This window comes from Pongo pygmaeus, chromosome 2 (assembly GCF_028885625.2).
Source record: "Pongo pygmaeus isolate AG05252 chromosome 2, NHGRI_mPonPyg2-v2.0_pri, whole genome shotgun sequence".
NCBI lineage: Eukaryota > Metazoa > Chordata > Mammalia > Primates > Hominidae > Pongo > Pongo pygmaeus.
In genome coordinates, this window is record NC_085930.1 from 198313187 (window position 1) to 198331967 (window position 18781).

Genomic DNA, 18781 nt, shown 5'->3' on the forward strand with positions numbered 1-18781 from the left:
CTCCTGTCTATCTCTTAAAAGTCTTTGTGTTGGGGGTTTCAACCTTGGTCATCCTTCTCATTCCACACACTCTTTCCAAGTGTCCTGCTCATGTGCTCCTATATTCAATTAACACCCAATTCTGTAATTTTAGTGTTATTGTAGAAAACACTTCCCCTGGCCTTTCTTTGGCCTCAGTTTCCTCATCTGTGAAATGAGAGTAATGATAGCATCTACCTCCTAGGGCTGTATGTAGTACGCAAATGTATATAAAAAGCTGACTTTTTATCTACCTCCGGAGCCAGCTTCTTATTCACTATCTACATTTCCACTCAAATGGCCCACAGGCATCTCACACACAACATGTACCAAGCTGCTTTCACCATGCCTCACATGTTCCAATATTGGTGGCTTTTCCCTCTTATCCATCCAATTTCCCTATGAATAGTTTTTTTCTTCTTTCTTAGCCCTACGTGTTACCTGTCCCTAAGTTGTGCTCTGTCAGTTCTAGTATATAAATTGACACTATCACCTAAATTCAGGCCCTCATCCCTTCACATCTGAATAATGGCCATGTTTTCCTACCTGGAATCCCTGCTCCTACTTTTTATAGCTTTGAGAGATAATTAAATTTTTTTTTTAAAGGAATCAGATGATGTTCATTCTGTTTGCTTTAAATTCTTCCATTGTTCCCCAAAGCTTTTAGGATAAAGTTTAAATTTCTTTGTTTATTAATTTGCTTTAACTTTATCCTGCTTTTGTGCTTCATCGTATTAATATTTCTTGCCATTTTTCCTAACAGTTATTTTGCCCAATCATGGGGAACTTTTGGTAGGTCCTCAAATGCCAGGGTCTACCAAAGCTCACTGCACTTGTAAATGCTGATTTTTCTGTTCATCTCTCCTTGCTCTGGCTAACTTCCTCTTAAGCTTGTCTCAGCTCAGGTGCCATCTTTTGCAGAAATATATTTTTCTTGATGCCTGTGGTTTATTTTGGTGCTTCATCTGTAATTCCAGAGCACCTGGTACATATTTCTGCCAAACAGTTAACTCTCCACATCATGATTCTCAACTTTACTTTGCCTCCAAATACCTAGAGCCAGGGTGGCAAACAGCAGCCCAGTGACCAAAGTCATCCTGCCACTTGTTTTTGTAAATAAAGTTTTATTGGAACACAAGCATGTCCATTCAGTGTTCTCTATGGCTGATTTTGGATAAAAAGAGCAGACTTTAATTGTTGTGACGGAGTCTGTATATTCCCCAAAGCTAAAATATTTACTATTTGACCTTTTGCAGAAAATGTTTGCAGTCCCCTTTCATCTATTACTGTGCATCACTATTACAAAATTCTTAGCCAGAGATGCCAGACCCTGAGGGAGAAAGTGGATCAAGATCTTGCAGAGGAGGAGTGTCAAGGGAAAAGGAGAGTTGGATGATTCAGATACATACCCTAGGGGATCATGTTCCTTCCCTACACCACTGACAATCATTCCATGTGTCCTTATGAAATATTTCTTATATATCATGAGACAGAGACTGTATGTTTTTTAATCTTTTGGCTTACGTGCCTAACACGGTGACAGACTATTAGAAGTAAAACAAGCCAGAAAACAACCCCCAAAAGCCAAGCTCACACCAAAAGAATTTTTCGAAGGATACTGGGATATAATCAGGGAGTCTAAGAAAGAGGTGAACACCTAGTTCTTGAGAAAACACAGCAATGATGCGGAGTAATGATTGTTATCGGGATCCAGCCTCTGTCTTGTGTCTCTGCTGTTTCTCATCATGTCAGCTTCATTTTTCCCTTTCACCGTGGACTTCCTCTAGCTGGCAAAAATCATGGCCCATCACAGTTCCTGAGTTTTTCATTTTATAGTTTTCAGTCATTGATGAGCCTTTATCCTGACTTTGTCTTAGTCCCATATTCCAAAATACTAAGTCAGTTTACCACTGATGTGGTCAAGGAAGAGGGGTTAGGTGAGAAAACAGAAATGTTAGTGATACTTATGGATAGACTAAAGATAGAGGATGAGCCAAGAAGGAAAGAGGTACTGTTCCCAGAATAAGTGAGAGCTACATAGAAAAGGCAGTAGGTGTCCCCATGGTAGCTCCTGGTAGATGCCCCCCACAGTAGCACTTAAGAGGTGCTTAACTGATGTATGTTGACTCAATAAATGAATAAAGAAATTAACCTCTTTGAGCCTCTCCTGTGAGATGAGAATAGCATCTACCTCACAGGCTTGTACTGACAATAGAGCACCAACTACAGTGCTTGACAGGTGTAGATATTCAGTAAATGCCACCTAAATATCCTAGCACTCATCTGGGTTGGAATTGCAAAGGGAAATTAAGGGAGAATTTATTATAGCAGATTATCTTTTAAAATTCAATCAGCATGATTATCCAATAAAATTTTAATCAAACTCTATGTCCCATCTTGTCTTCTAATCAAACTTAAGTCAACATAAATATTAGCCCAGGACTCTCACTTGGCTCAGTCTGAGTTGGCACATTCCCTAAGGGAAACTGTAGGGTATCAGAAGAAAGCCCCAATTTGCACCTATAAGAGACTATATTTACTTGTTTGGAAGATGAACAGAAACTGGAGATTAAGAACCCCTGGTCTACTAGATCAATGTCTACTGTTTCACGAGTTAAGCTTTAGCTTCCCTGTTAACCAGACTAGCTCACAGAACATATACCTGCCTGAATTATTGATTTGTGCATTTTCTTGGATGCCTCCTTCCTTTGGACACTCTTGCTCTTTGTCTCATATTTAAAATGCCTTCCTCTGCCCTATTATCTTCATCTGCATAAATCCTCATATTTCAGTGTCTACTCTGGCTCCGTAACTTTACTGACCCATCCCCATCAGCTTTGAAAAATCATAATTCAAGTTTTTCCAAGACCTGATACAGAACACTTTGGCACAAGCCAGGTACCTGGGTACTTTTACCCTAACTCCCTAACCAAACTGTTTCTTCTAAACTCATACTGAGAAATGCTAAGGATTTCCAGTAAAGTTTCTCTTCATGGCTCAGTGGTTTGTAGAAACAATTTATAGTTTACAAAGCTCTCTACAACTCTCTGATTTCGGTGTTATTAATGACATCCCACTCCTGATCAGAATTTCTAATTGATCGATAATTTGGGGAGATGAAACTTGACTTTTACTGAGAATAGTGTCCTAAATCTTTCTGTTAAAGAGGCTTTTTTCAATGGTATGTCTCAGTGCTAGAAGAAACTCTAAAGCTTACTCACGATGTTGGTCCTGAAAAGCACCTGAATCTTCTATATATGGCCCTCAGACAGAATGTAATCTGTACTGAAATTTATGGCTTCTTATTGACTTCCAGAGGAATATCCATTTCTTCACCCTGCCATATTAGACATCTCCCACTATTAGCTCTTTTTCATGCATTGAGGCACACTTTGCCCCCCTGCTAACTTACCACAATGAGCCTCTCTGATATCTGTTAGAGAGAGTCTAAGTTCCTCTTCTACATATGAGTTTGAGTAGGTATGTGGGGTCAAGATAGCATCTCCTGCATTTTCCCTTTTCTATCCCCAACAACCTTAGGAACTTCAACTGCTGGTTTTGAGTCTACTTTGCTTTTTCTCAGGATGTATTCTGTTCTACCAGTTTCACTTTTTTAAGTTCTTAGATTTAGCAAGCTGATTTTCTCTTTGAAGCCTATGGAATAGAGAATGTCAAAAATGTCCTTCCGACATAATAATTACTAAGTATATAGAGATTAGAAGCTTACTTTGGATATAGAGACTTTCTAAATTGGAAACATTTTTTGAAGACAGGAAATTTAGCCTAAGTAAAACCTAGTGTGTCCACTGGGGCATGTTGGGGTTGGGGAGGGAAAGTGTAAGGAAAAATAGCTAATGCATGCTGGGGTTAATACCTAGGCGATGGGTTGACAGGTGCAGCAAACCACCATAACACATGTTTACCTATGTAACAAACCTGCACATCCTACACATGTACCTAGGAACTGAAAATTCAACAACAATAACAAAAACACTGAAAAACAAAGACACTGTGCTACCAGAAACAAAACAAAACAAAAAAACTAGTATGTCGATATTCACAATTGTTTTGGTCTATTCTTAAAAGCAGTATGAGATCATTATGATGACCACATAAATGAAAAACAGTAGCAGTCATTCTGGCCTTCTAATACCTTGAAGATGTCCAGTTACTTCAAAGCCTTTGAATGTGCTTTCCCCCTTCCCCCACGCTGGGAATATTGTCTGCAACCCCATCCCTCCAAATTTTGGTCTGCCAACTTTTCAAATTTCAAATCTCTGAAAAGCTTTTTCTTAATTATCTTGCTGCCCCTGACCCCAGTCCTAATCTAAATTGGGTCACCCATCATAATTTTGTAATCTGCCTTTAAATTTTTCTTATGGCAAATATAAAAATTTTAATGGTATATTTAGTGATATGATTATTTAGTGCCTGTCTTTTCCATTAGACTATTAATTTCGAGAAGCAATTCTGTCTGCTTTGTTTACTGTGGAATCCCCAGTGCCTGGCAGAGGGGCTGGTTTGTGTTGGTTGTTCACATAATGTTTCCTGGATGATTGGATCACATAATGTTCCCTGGATGATTGGATGAATGAATAAATGACTATTACATTTGTAATAAATGTAATAAATGATTATCACATACTGTTTTTCTTCTTCTTTGCTTACATTTGTATATGACCTTGTGTTTTTCAAAGAATTTTCATGTTCCTGTAGTTTTAGGTAGATAAGACTAATTATTACTGTCCCAATTTCCATCTGATGAACCTAGGGCCCAGAAAAATGAAAAGACTAACATAAATTTACAGACCTGGTGATGTGTGAAGCTGCAGTCAGAGCCAAGACTACATGTTTACTCTTAGACTAGTGTTCTTTCCTTTAGTAATTTCAAAAATAAAATTAGAGTCTCTTAAAAGATAATTTAAGTGCACATAATGTGATTTTTTTTTTTAATCTTGGAAAAAATAGCATTTTTTTGGAAGGTTCTGGTTAAAATACAATACCCTGACTTTTTAAACAGAATTTTACTGTTTAGAGCTGTTTTAGGTTCACAGCAAAATTGAGCTGAAGGTACAGAGATTTCTCATTTACCTCCAGCAATACCCTGACTTTTATGACTTGTTTTCTATACGTGACCTATTATATAGGGGGAATGTGAAGGGGAGATCTCACTTAATCCCATTTTTGGGGGTGCCTTCAGGACCTCAGGCAGCCTATATGCAATATGTCTTGCTTAAAGGCAGAAAACAGTTTTTTGCATCTGAACACATTTATATATTTTCTTGTGAGAGAAATTAGTGAAAATTAAAATATTAGTTTTTGTCAAAAGAGTGGCTTAAAAAACTAAAATTCTTTCTAAAATACCTTTTGCTTCATACATGTCTAACACAAATTGTCTTTTTTCCTATTCATTTACCTCATTTTACTAGTTAATCAAACCTTTACAATAACATATGGACAAAAAAGCAATGCAGCATTATTCCCTTACAGAAATTTCACCCCTTAGCCTTTTTGTTTTCCTATTGAATCATAACAATCTTTTCCTATCATTTCAAATTGGTAGTATCTGTTGTTCATTCACCTGCATTCAGAAGATCATAAGATCCTATTACAGTCACATTAGCACTAACCTGCTTTAAATGAAAAAAATGTGTATATCCCTGTAAGTTTTTTACTAAATTGATATATAATTTTAAAAGCATTATTTACCTTGTAGCCTATCTCTCTGGTTTATCTCTCAGGGTATAGAATTCTTGAATATGGTATCATTTATTTTTATCTCTCTATGGAATCATCCAGGCTTTGATTCATTATGGAAGAGAAATTTCTTATAATGTAGTATTCTTTCTCACTTCCTTGAAAAAAAATTGCATGGAATCATAAGGTTGTATGGTAACAAGAGATTTTATAGGCCGTTTAAACTGACTCTTTGAATTCCCCGTGCGTATGCCATCCAAGGTCACCTATTTGCTACTTTGATACTTTGTATAATGGGGAGGTCGCCACTTCACTTTAACTGTATGCCCTCAGGGATAAACCAGGTTGGTTGCCTATCCAATTATGTATGGTTCCTTTAACCCACCAGCAAATATGGGGCTTTATTTATATCTGTACAGTATGCCCAAGCTTCCTTGAATCCTGGACATCTGGAGAGTGTGCTCTGCAATTGGAGTCAATCTGCGATTGTTTAGACTGTCTGGAAGCAAGGCAGGCTGACTTCATTTGGAGCTGGAAGCAGGGGCAAGCTGACAGCAACTTATAGAACATGGAGATTCCTGGCTAGCTGCTTGCTAGAAAGAAAATGTTTTAAGTGAACTTAGGTTTCCAGATGTCCCACTAAAAAGTACATAATTGCCATGACAGAGGATGAAAAAAGGAAAATGTATAGTATGTGAATTAATTACTTTTTCCCTGATTATTTTTTACTTAACGTTTGGCAGCACAGTTTCCATAAATTTTATTTTTTAGAACGTGTTTTTTTTTTTTCGCATCAGAACAACTGTACAGAATGCTAATAGACCCACAACTTTTCTTAGTAAGATTTTTATGTGCATTCTTTTTCACTTAGTTCACACATTATTCCATATACTAAAAATTCTTTGTTTCTGCTTTCTGAAGAATAGCATAATTTTATAACATAAAATAATTTCAACAATATCAAATCAATAACCAACATTTATGGTACCTTATGAAATAGGCTAGTTTGCTCAAGTATTTCTATCTTCCTGTAAAAGAGAGTGCAATAAAGTTAGCGCCTTTAAAAACTTTTAATCAGGTGAGGTAGAGCTGCATTTGAAGTCACCATTCTGTTTTTCCTAGCAGTGTTTCCATCTTGCTTTGCTCTCCTTGCACCCCTGTAGTTAACTCTATGCTTGATTGCCTCAGGGGAGGCAGGAAAAAGGCTGAACTCAGAAATAGCCTGCTTGTCTTTCTGACATTTGTCATGAAGAAGCCTAAGCCCTTAGGGGAACTTAGAGAGTTTTGCGGAGAAGGTAAAAGTTGGTATTTAAGGGTATAGACAAAGTATTTTGGTCAGAAACAAGCAGAGGAGAGAGCAGAGTATTCCTCTGGGCTGTGCGGGAGACAGAGCAGAGAGAGAGGGAAGGAGAAGAGGAGGAAGGGTTGAATGAAACGGATCAATGAAAGATTTCTGTGGTCTGGAGGAAGGATTCTGCCTTTGCTTTACAACAGTGCTGATGGAACATCAGCAAGATCCTAAAGAGGAAACGACTGTCTAGTGCATGTAGTGCGGTGTTAATTGATACACAGTAGTCTTGTAAGAGTGACATGGAAACAATGGGAGTTACCTGGAGTTACCAGATGTAATCGCTCATATGTCCTGGGACAAGGGATGCAGCAACGTGTGTGAACCTGAGTACTGATCCCTGGCAACTTCTGCTCCCACCTTGCCACTGCATAGTTAATGGCATACATTTTGGAGAAGCAGAGATAAAAGATAATTCTCAGGAAGAACTGAAGATAAGTTCGTCCACCAGTCCAGCAGAATAGAAACTCAGGAAAAAATATTACAATGAATTATAGAAACTGAATGTATAATACATGTAAGTGTGTTTACTGAGAGGCACACTTGCTTACAATCAATAACTATTTTTATTTTTTCCCCACTTAAACAAATTAAAGTAAAATTTACAGACATTCCCTTTTAGTACACAATTCTATGAGTTTTTGCAAACACCCAGTCTTGTAACAACTGCCACAATCAACACGTAGAACATTTCTCTCACTCACCTAAATTCTCCAGTGCTCCTTTGTAGTTAATCCCTCTCTCCTGGCAACAATTGATTTGTTTTTGCCCCTTTTGCAAGAATGTCAGAAATTGAATCACAAACTATTAAGTCCTATGAATCTTATTTTTCTTTGAATAATGCATTTGTAATTCATTCATGTTGCATGTATCAGCAGTGGGCTACTTTTTATTCCTGAGTAGTATTTAATAGTATGTATGTACCACAGTTGTTTCCAGCTTTTGTGGTTGCAAATAAAGCTGCTATAAACATTAGCATACAGGATTTTGTGGGAATATAGGTTTTCATTTAACTTGGGTAGAAACTACAAGTGGGATTGCTGCATTGTGTAGTATATGTTTAACTTGGTAAGATTCTGCCAAATAGATTTCCAAGGTGGCTGTAAGTTTGCATTCTCATCAACAATGTATGAGGAGTTCTAGTTACTCCACCTTGTATTGCCAATTTAAATATATTCGTTATGTTAAGTGTATAACAGTATCTCATCGTGGCTTTAATTTTCATGGCTTATTTGCCATTTTTATATTTATGATACATTATCTGTTCAAATGTTTTGTCCACTTTTAAATTGGTTTGTAAATGTTGGGTTTTTAGACTTCTTTTTCTATTCTGGTTAAAAGTCCATATCAAACATGTCATTTGGTAAAACTTTCTCCCAGTTTGTGCTTTGTATTATCTTCCTACCGGTATCTTTTGAAGAGCAAGTTTTTATATTTGATTAGGTAAAATATGTAAAAAAAATTTGGCTTAGACTTTTGATGTCCTATCTAAGAACTCTTCGCTTATTCCACAGTTACAAAGTGTTTTGGTATTTTTTTATTCTGCTTTTTCTTCTGGAAGTTTTCTAGTTTTTACACAGAAGTTTGATAATTCTAGGTTTGTGATCCAATTTCAGTTAAGTTTTTGTAAGGTACAAAGTCTGTATCTAGGAATTTTGTTTTGCTTTGTGCAAATGGGCATTTATTGTTCCAGAAATATTTGTTGAAAATACTACCCTTTCTTTATTGAATTGCTTTTGTACCTTTATTGAAACTTGGTTTCCTATGTGTGGATCTGCTTTTGGAGTCTCCACTGTGTTCATATATATATATATGTAATATATATATATATAATATATATTATATATATTATATATTATATAATAGATATATAAAACCTTTCTCTAATACCAACTGGTTTGACTATCATAGCTTTAAGTAAGCCTGGAAGTTAAGTAGTATGAGTCTTCCAACTTTGTTTTTGCTTTCAAAAATATTCCAGCTATTCTTTTTTCTTTGCCTTTCCTTGGAAATTTTAGAATCAGCTTGGCAATTTCTAAAAAAAAAAAAAAAAAAAAAATCCTACTGGAATTCCATTGAATCTGTAGGTTAATTTGGGGGAAATTAACATATTAATAATGTTGAGTCATCTGATCCATGAACATAATATATATCTCCTTTTATTTAGGTCTTTGATTTCTTTTATCAGTATTTTGTAGTTCTCAGTATAAAGGTCTTAGAGATATTTTGCAAGATTTGTACATAAATATTTCAGGCTTTTTGTTGCTATTGTAAATTATGCTTTTAAAATTTTAATTTTCAAGTGTTCATTGCTGTTATAGATGGTCCCCTACTTATAATGGTCCAACTTACAATTTTTCAACTTTATGATGGGTTTATCAGGATTTAGCCTCATCATAAATTGAGGAGCTTCTTATTTATGATAGGGTTATAATTTCTACTGAATGTGTATTGTTTTCACATTATCATAATATAAACCAATCTTGTCTAATAATTGTTAGCCAGGGACCATCTGCTATGTTGCCAGCATTAAATGAATTTTCAACTTATTTTTTTTTTTGCTTAAAATAGACATTTCAGGATGTAACTTCATCGTAAGTTGAGAAGCATTTGCATACAGTAATATGATTGCCCATGTATCCTCTACCTTTGCTAAAATCACTTATTAGTCCTAGTAGCTTTCTAAAGTATGTTTTTGAGATTTTCTCTTTTGGCAATCATGTTACCTATGAATCAAGACTATTTTATTTCTCATTTTCCTATCTGTATTCTTTTTTTCTCTCTTGCCTTGTTGCACTGGCTTGGACTTTCAGTATATTGTTGAATAGAAATACTGAGAATATCTTTGCCTTGATTCTGGTCTTGGGGAAAAGCATTCAGTTTTTCATCATTTGATGTTATCGTAACTCTTCTGATGGTGCCCTTTATATGGTTGTGGAAATTTTCTTTCATTCCTAGTTTTCTGGGAGTTTTTAATCATAAATGAATGTCAGATTATGTCGAAGGCTTTCTCTGTGTCTATTGATATGATCATTTGTTTTTTTCCTTTGTATTCTGTTGATATGATGAATTACGCTAACTGATATTTGAATATTGAACCTACTTAGCATTTTTGGGACCAACTCTACCTAGTCATGATGTGCTATACTTTTCATAGGCTGTTGAATTTTATTTGCTAGTACTTTGTAAAAATTTTTGCATCTATGTTTGTGAGAGATATTTGTCTATAATTTTCTCTCTTTCTTGGCATGGTTTTTGGCATGGAGGTAATGCTAGCCTCATACAATTCATTGAAAAATGTTCCCATCTATATTATTGGAGAATTTGTGTAGAATTGGTATTATTTCTTGGTCAAGAATTTTTTATGATGAAAAGAAAAGCCAGATATTTAATCATATTAAAATTTTTACTTTAGTATTCAGTCACCTAAAATACCAGAACCCCTTATTACATGAGGGAGCTTCTATGAAGATAATTTTACTGTGGGGTATTTTGAGGATAACTAGTGAAAGCGACTCCAGTGTCTCCAGCTCTAGAGCAATCTCTGTTGATGTTAGATGGAAGGAAACCAACATGTTGGGCACAGATGTTGCACCAGGCACCTAGATGTTGTTTGTTTGTTTGTTTGTTTTGAGATGGAGTCTTCCTCTTGTCACCCAAGCTGGAGTGCAGTGATGCGATCTCGGCTCACTGCAACCTCTGCCTCCCGGGTTCAAGCGATTCTCCTGCCTCAGCCTCCCAAGTAGCTGGGATTACAGGCACACACCACCATGCCTGGCTAATTTTGTATGTTTAGTAGAGACATGGTTTCACCATGTTGCCCAGGCTGGTCTCGAATTCCTGACCTCAGGTGGTCTGCCCTCCTTGGTCTCCCAAAGTGCTGGGATTATAGGAGATCATTGGTTTTATTTCATGAATGAGACATAGGGTAAGAGTCCACCCCTCCCATGCCCCTGAATTCCTCCCAAATAAGGATTTGCCCAACCACAGGGAAGAAGAGAAGTAGCGATGCTAATACTAGATGCAGGCTTGGCCTGTGTCATTGAGATGGAGCCCAGTATCCCATTTCTACATTGTCTAATATTTGATTCCTGTCACTTGGTCCAGAAACATGGGTAATAGAAATGCTATAGAAATTAATGGTATTTAAGGGTTAAATAGATTGATAACTGGCTTAGTCAGTTATAGCCCTGAGGGATGGCAAGACTCAGAAAATCTCAACTACAACAGGACTGTGAGCTATAGTTGTGGCTGTAAGAAAACAGAAAGAACTCTACTCCTACTGTATCTCTTTTAGAATATAAAGTAGGAATTTCTGTCTTTACAGAAGTAAAGGGAAGAGGGCGCTTATCCTTGTTTTATTTCACCCCCTGTTGAAGAGACTTGATCCCAGGACACACAAGTACTCTGACAGGTAGAGGTTGTGGTTGTATTGTGCGGCTTTGCTTAAGGCAGGGTGTATGTGTTCAATTCAGGGAGTAGAGCACAAAAACTCAGAAGGAAGAAGGCATTTTCTATGTAGTAAAACAGCTTTTTAAATTTTTGTCAGTTCTGGAATTATTTCTCAAATGGATCAGAATTTGAGAGAAGAGAGGAGTGTTATCTATTGCCTTCCACTATAAACTTCAACATATTGGCGCATGGACTGGGAACCTTAAGAAATAGTCCCAAGTGCTGATGTTTGCAGGCTGAAATCTAGGAGAAGTTGAGCCTTCCACAGTGGCTAGGGCAATAGCTGTAGGCTTTGATAATTTTGTAGGCCAAGCTCTCTTGGGTATTTGACCTTAGTGATTGGCAAGGGCTTATGTTTTGCTTTTGTATCTGGATTTTCACATGTCCAAAGAAGGCATAGATTTGTCTTGTGGAGTTGTGCTTTATAATGCAGACTTTTAAAGTATTAGCAGTTGTCTAATGGCTCTCTTACACAATGTCTTCTGCCAGGATTGTAGGCCTGGGCCTTAAACTACAAAAACTGAGACTGTGTTCCACAATGTTACAATGAATGAGACATGGTCTCTAAATTGTATTAGGTATTAGCAGTTAGCATAAGGCCCACCTGCGAAAATTCTGTTACTCTTTATCTTGTTTGGAATTGCATTCAGTATGGAGGAGGCCAAGGAGAGAAATACGAAGGTCTAAACCTTATCATCTCTCTTTTTCTCTGTGAGACTTCTTGGGCAGGTTACCTCTTTTAATCTACTAATAATTAAAAAAAAATTCCTTTTACAGATGTTTGTCAGGGAAATGCAAATTGAAAGCACAATCAGATACCACACCACACCCAATAGAATGGCTACTATCAGAAAAACAGAATAACCACTGTTGGCAAGGATGTGGAGAAATTGGAACCCTTGCACGCTGTTGATGGAAATATAAAATGGTATAGCCAGTATGGGGAACAGTATGGTGGTTTCTCAAAAAATTCAAAATAGTATTACCATATGATCCAGCAGTTCTGCTTTTGGATATATGCTCCAAAGAATTGAAAGCAAGATCTTGAAGATATTCTTTATTTTATTTTTTTGAGAACGGAGTCTCACTCTGTCACCCAGGCTGGAGTGCAGTGGCGTGATCTCGGCTCACTGCAACCTCCGCCTCTTTGGTTCAAGCAATTCTCTGCCTCAGCCTCCTGAATAGCTGGAGTGGCAGGCGCCCACCACCATGCCCGGCTAATTTTTTTGTATTTTTAGTAAAGACGGGATTTCACCATCTTGGCCAGGTTGGTATTGAACTCCTGACCTCGTGATCCACCCACTTTGGCCTCCCATAGTGCTGGGATTACAGACGTGAGCCACTGCATCCAGCTCGAAGAGATATTTTTACACCCATGTTCATAGCAGCATTATTCACAATAGCCAAAAGGTAGAAGCAATCCAGTGTTCACTGACAGATAAACAATATGTAGTATGCATGTACAACAGAATAGTATTCAGCCTTAAAAAGGAAAGAAATTCTGACATTTGCTGTGACTTGCATGAACATTGGTGACATGCTAAGTGAAATAAGCCAGTCATAAAAAGACAAATACTGTATGATTCTACTTACATGAGGTACATGAAGTAGTCATATTCATAGAGATAGAAAGTGGAATGGTGGTGGACAGGGCCTCAGGAAAGGGATGAATGGGGAGTTGTTTAATGGGTGTAGAGTTTTAGTTTTCAAGATAAAAAGAGTTGTGGAGACTGGTTGTAGAACAGTGTGAATGTACTTAACAGTACTGAAGTATACAGCCAAAAGTGGTAAAGATGGTACATTTTATGTTATGTATATTTTACCACAACTAAAAATACAAATAATAAAAAGTACTAAAAGAATTTTTCTCAAAGAGAAGTTAGACTTGGCTGTATCCCCTTTACTTTTCATACCAGTTCGCCTGTCCTCCAAGATCTTTACTTTAAGGAAGTCTCTTTCTCCAATTCAAACAGTCTTACTTCCTTTACCTGAGCCAAAGTGTCATGCAAATACTTTATTGGGACTTATAATCTCAGGGCAGGGAGAGTGAGGAAACAGAGGGCAATGAGGAAAAGAGGGTAAAGAGGAAAAGAAGGTAAACATATATAAGGTGGCATGTTACTGAGTTGGCCATGTGTTCATAACAAATCATGAGTGGTTGCTCAACCATGTGGGACATAACTGGAAGGACGTGGGAAGACAGATTTCTTTGACAGCACCTTTCCACCACCTGTTACTCAGTAGTTAAAATTCTCATTTTAGGGAGTTTATTCCCTCATACTTCCAGTTTATATCACTTAGCCCCTCAAAAGAGACAGCCCCTGGGGAAGCTGGACTCCATGCCCTGTGGTTTAGCACTTCAACCAAATATAAAAGTGATAGAAGAAACCAGCACTTTTGTGGGTTCAAGCAGTGACATGGTTTTGCAGTGTCCTCACCCAAATCTCATCTTGAGTTGTAATCATCACAGTCCTGTGTCATGGGAGGGACCCCATGGGAGGTAATTGGATCATGGGAGTGGTTTCCCACATGCTGTTCTTGTGATAATGAGTGAGTCTCACAAGATCTGATGGTTTGTTAAACATCTGGCATTTACCCTGGTTGTACTCACTCCATCCTGCCACCATGTGAAGAAGGTGCTTGCTTCTCCTTTGCCTTCTGCCATGGTTGTAAGTTTCCTGAGGCCTCCCCAGCCATGTGAACTGTGAGTCAATTAAACTTCTTTATAAATTACCCAGTCTCAGGTATTTCTTCATAGCAGTGTGAGAACGGACTGTTACAGTAAATTGGTACTGACTAGTGGGGTGCTGCTGTAAAGATACCCAAAAATGTGGAAATGACTTTGGAAGTGGGTAACGGGCAGAGATTGGAACAGTTTGGAGGGCTCAGAGGAAGACAGGAAGATGTGGGAAAGTTTGAGACTTCCTAGAGACTTGGAGATCTCAGAAGACAGGCAGATAAGGGAAAGTTTGGAACTTCCTAGAGACTTGTTGAATGGCTTTGACCAACATGCTGATAGTGATGTGGACAATGAAGTCTAGGCTGAGGTGGCCTCAGATGGAGATGAGGAACTTGTTGGGAACTGGATTACAGGTCACTCTTGCTATGCAAAGAGACTGGCCATATTCTACCCCTGTCCTAGAGATCTGTGGAACTTGGAATTTGAGAGAGATGATTTAGGGAATCTGGCAGAAGAAATTTCTAAGTACCAGAGCATTCAAGAGGAAGCAGAGCATAAAAGTTTGGAAAATTTGCAGCCTGACAATGTGATAGAAACGAAAACCCCATTTTCTGGGGAGAATTGCAAGCTACCTGCAGAAAGTTGTATAAGTATCAAGGAGTCAAATGTTAATCACCAAGACAGTGGGGGAAAATGTCTCCAGGGCTTGTCAGAGACCTTCACAGCAGCCCCACCCATCACAGGCCTGGAGGCCTAAGAAGGAAAAATGGTTATGTAGCCTGGGCCCAGGGACCCCTGCAGCCTTGAAACATGGTGCTCTGCATCCCAGCTGCTTCAGCTTCAGCTGTGGCTAAAAGGGGCCAACATACAGCTCAGGACATTGCTTCAGCGAGTGCAAGCCCCAAGCCCCAAGCCTTGGCAGCTTCCATGTGGTGTTGGTACTGTGGGTACACAGAAGTCAAGAACTGAAGTTTGGAAACCTCTGTCTAGACTTCAGAGATGTATGGAAATGCCTGGATGTCCAGGCAGAAGTCTGCGCAGAGGCAGAGTCCTCATGGAGAACCTCTGCTACAGCAGTGTGGAAGGAAAATGTGGGGTCAGAGCCCCAACACAGAGTCTTCACTGGGGCACTGCCTCGTGGAGCTGTGAGAGGAAGGCCACCATCCTGCAGACCCCAGAATGGGAGGTCTACATACAGCTTGCACTGTGTGCCTGGAAAAGCCACAGGCACTCAATGGCAGCCCATGAAAGCAGCTGTTAGGGGGGTTGTGCTTTGCAAAGCCACAGGGCAGAGCTGCCCAAGGCCATGTTGTGGGAGACCACCTTTTGTATCAGTGTGACCTGGATGTGAGTCATGGGGTCAAAAGAGATCATTTTGGAACTTTAAGGTTTAATGACTGCCCTGTGGGGTTTCAGACTTGCATGGGGCCTCTAGCCCCCTTGTTTTGGCCAATTTCTCCCATGTAGAATGGGTGTATTTACCCAATGCCTATGACCCCATTGTATATAGGAAGTAACTAATCTACTTTTGATTTTACAGGCTCATAGGTGGAAGGGACTTACCTTGTATCGGAAGAGACTTTGGACTTGGACTTTTGGATTAATGCCGGAATGACCTAAGACTTTGGGGGACTGTTGGAGGGGCATGATTGTGTTTTGAAATGTGAGGACATGAGATTTGGCAGGGGCCAAGGTCAAATTGATATGGTTTGGCTCTGTTTCCCCACCCAAATCTCACCTGGAATTGTAATAATCTCCACATGTCATGGGAGGTACTCAGTGGGAGATAATTAAATCACAGAGGCAGTTACCCCTATGCTGTTCCTGTGATAGTAAATGAGTTCTCATGAGATCTGATGGTTTATAAGGAACATTTCCCTCTTTGCTAGCACTTCTCTCTCCTGCTGCCATGTGAAGAAGGACATGTTTGCTTCCCCTTCTGCCATGGTTGTAAGTTTCCTGAGGCCTCCCTAGCCATGCTGAACTATGAGTCAATTAAACCTCTTTCCTTTATAAATTACCCAGTCTCAGGTATGTCTTTAATAGCAGTGTGAGAACAGACTAATACACGCAGGTTCCGGTAATGGGGTCTGTCCACTGGAGCGCCTCTGGCTCAGCTGTGGCAGACACAGTGGAGGCCATGCTAGCAGATAAGGAGGTTTTGGGGAAGGCAGTGGCATCTAGAGCACTCCATGAGCAAGTTGTCAAGTGTCTGGGAGACAACTGGTAACCTATTAGACCTGAGAGGGCATTATTAACTGTGCCCCAAACTAAAACATACTAAACAAACAAACCCCAAACAAATATCAGTATCTGTCAGAGGCAGTGGCAGTGACCACTACGCTAGGAATGCATTTTAAAATTAGGGTGGGGAGGCTGTGTTGTTTGCAGTCCAGTGCTTAACTGGCTCAAAATAGAGTTGGGAATTTTTAGAGCTTTAATATGCTGGATGAAAGAAAACAAGTGACATGATGACTGGAACTGCCACCACTGAATTTTCTAAACTTTAAGAAAAGGCAAGAAAATTGCTTTTAGAAGAAGAGAAGTTGAGAATATGCCCAAGTGAATCCTCCCCACCTGCAATTATGGTAAATGTCTTTGTTTCAATTAATCTAATGATAATATATTTCATTCTCATTAAGTTCCAAGATGTAGATTCTGGACAAAGAGTCTGGCATACTGGAAAGGAAAAAATATGTGAATCTTTGGGTCAGTGGTTCATTGAAGAATACTGACATTAAAAAAATGCTTATAATAATGTGTGTTAAGTGCTATAAGAAAGGTATGTGATACAGTGTATTTTGAATTCACATAAATGGAACATCCAACCAGACTTTGAAGGCCAGGAAAGTTGTCCAGAGAAAAGTAATATCTAGGATTAATCCTAAAAGATGAGTGAGGGTTGGTTGGCTAAATAAGGCTGAACAGCCAAACTGTTAAGAGGGCTCAGGAAATTTCATCTAAATTATAGCTGAAAGGCAAACCTGGTAAACCTCGATATGGGTCAATAAATTTTGGCGTGTGTTTTGAAAATCTTCTAAATTCTTCTCATGGTCACAGACCCCATCTGAGACCAGGTCTTGTTAGTATCTCTGCAGTTTCAGAGGAATGTGCAGGAAGTGGGAAAATTTCGATAAATAATAAAGCATTTTATTCAATTAAAATTAAGGACATGTGTGGGAAAGCTAAAGGTAAATTATTAGATGACGCAGTACTACATTGAGCAAAAATCTTCTGTCCCAGAATGTGGTAGGTGACAATAAAGATACAGATCTATAAATTTTTATTTTCTTAGAGGACAAAACCAAAACAATTATAGAAAGAGTTTAATTATGAAAGGATTTTGTCAGTTAGGTAGATAAACCTGAGAGTTTATAGATTTTAGTACCTGAAAAATCTCTTTAAGTAGAGTAAATATTCTAATTTACATAACAGCCCTTGTGGCAGAGACAATGCCCTGTTTTACTACATCATTTCCTCTTCCTGGATACTCCAGAAGACAATATTTCTCAGCCTCCTTGAGGTTAGGTTAGGACTGAGTTTTATGTGATGGAATTTTGGCCAATGGAATGTGAGTAAAAAACCTTGAGCTCTAAAAAATTTCTGACATATTCTGTACCCCTCCTTCTCTTTTTTATGTTGAATTTGGAAGACAGGATTGTCTATTTTGTAGCTAAAAAGCAGAAGCAACTTGAATCTTTGACTCATAGCTTAGAAGAACCACTGAGTAGAACCAATCTATATCAGACTGTAATTGAACAAGAAGTAAATGTTTGTTGTGCTAAGCTACTGGTATTACTGGAATTATTTGTTCTTGAAGCAGAGCCTGATCTATCCTGACAAATGTACTCTTCCTTCCAGAGGTTTTCCCATGCCCTCTTTTGGACTTGATGGGGGTCATTTGGGACAATAAGGCCTGATAACTCCTTGGACTTAGGAAGCGAGAGAGCAGGAATCAAGAAAAGCTTTTGTGTTTTTTGGTTTGTGTAGAAAATATGATGGATTGAGATAAAATTTTTCAAAATAGGCCCAATGAAGAAGAGCAGATTCAAGGAGTAAAGGTATGATTTTAAATTGGACATGTTATGTTGAAAAGATATTTGGCCTTATATCATGCAGGATCTTATAAATGCCTTTGAGAGAAAGCAGTGTTTTTATATGTCTAATTTTCTTTAGTATCTAGTATTTATATACAATTTATATTTGTTGATGGGTTGGTTCCCTTAGCTGTGTGTTTGTGTTTGTGTGTGTATGTATGCACACATGCCTAGAATTGCTTTGAGTTGTCTATACACTCACATGAAGTACAAGTAGCTTGTTTAAATCACAATAGTATATTTATATTCCTTCTTTCCTTCACTTTCTCTCCGACGTCTTTTCTGAATGTTTTTAGTCAGCATGTTCTTACTCTTTTTAAAGATATTTCTCATTAGGTAGATTGTAAAAGCCAACACCAAATGTTAAATCCAAGTTTGTTACACAAGCAGTTTGGAAGGTCAGAATGATCTCCACAAGATGCATACCAGAAGCTAACTCAATTTTTGATTTTCCCAAATGACTTTTCTTGTGAAATCTGGTTTTCACAT

At 38.2% G+C, this 18781-nt stretch overlaps 1 protein-coding gene and 1 long non-coding RNA gene across 14 annotated transcripts in view; both read left to right on the forward strand.

Moving 5' to 3' along the window:
• The window catches only part of TPRG1 (tumor protein p63 regulated 1), a 222305-nt gene that overhangs the window by 2518 nt on the left and 201006 nt on the right, over positions 1–18781 (forward strand). For 8 of the 13 annotated variants that reach the window (XM_054482643.2, XM_054482645.2, XM_054482652.2 and 5 more), the window contains exons 1-2: positions 16628–16783; positions 18057–18256. The exons of 3 other annotated variants lie outside the window; for them this stretch is intronic. The gene's annotated coding sequence lies outside the window, so the exon portion shown is untranslated. Of the gene's footprint in view, positions 1–16621; positions 16784–18056; positions 18257–18781 lie in introns of those variants that run through there. 2 more of the 13 variants (XM_054482646.2, XM_054482648.2) reach the window with 2 other exon arrangements.
• Positions 14126–16215, forward strand: LOC134739137 (uncharacterized). The gene is made up of 2 exons (XR_010125650.1): positions 14126–14219; positions 15736–16215. It is a non-coding gene; the product is annotated as an uncharacterized LOC134739137 (long non-coding RNA).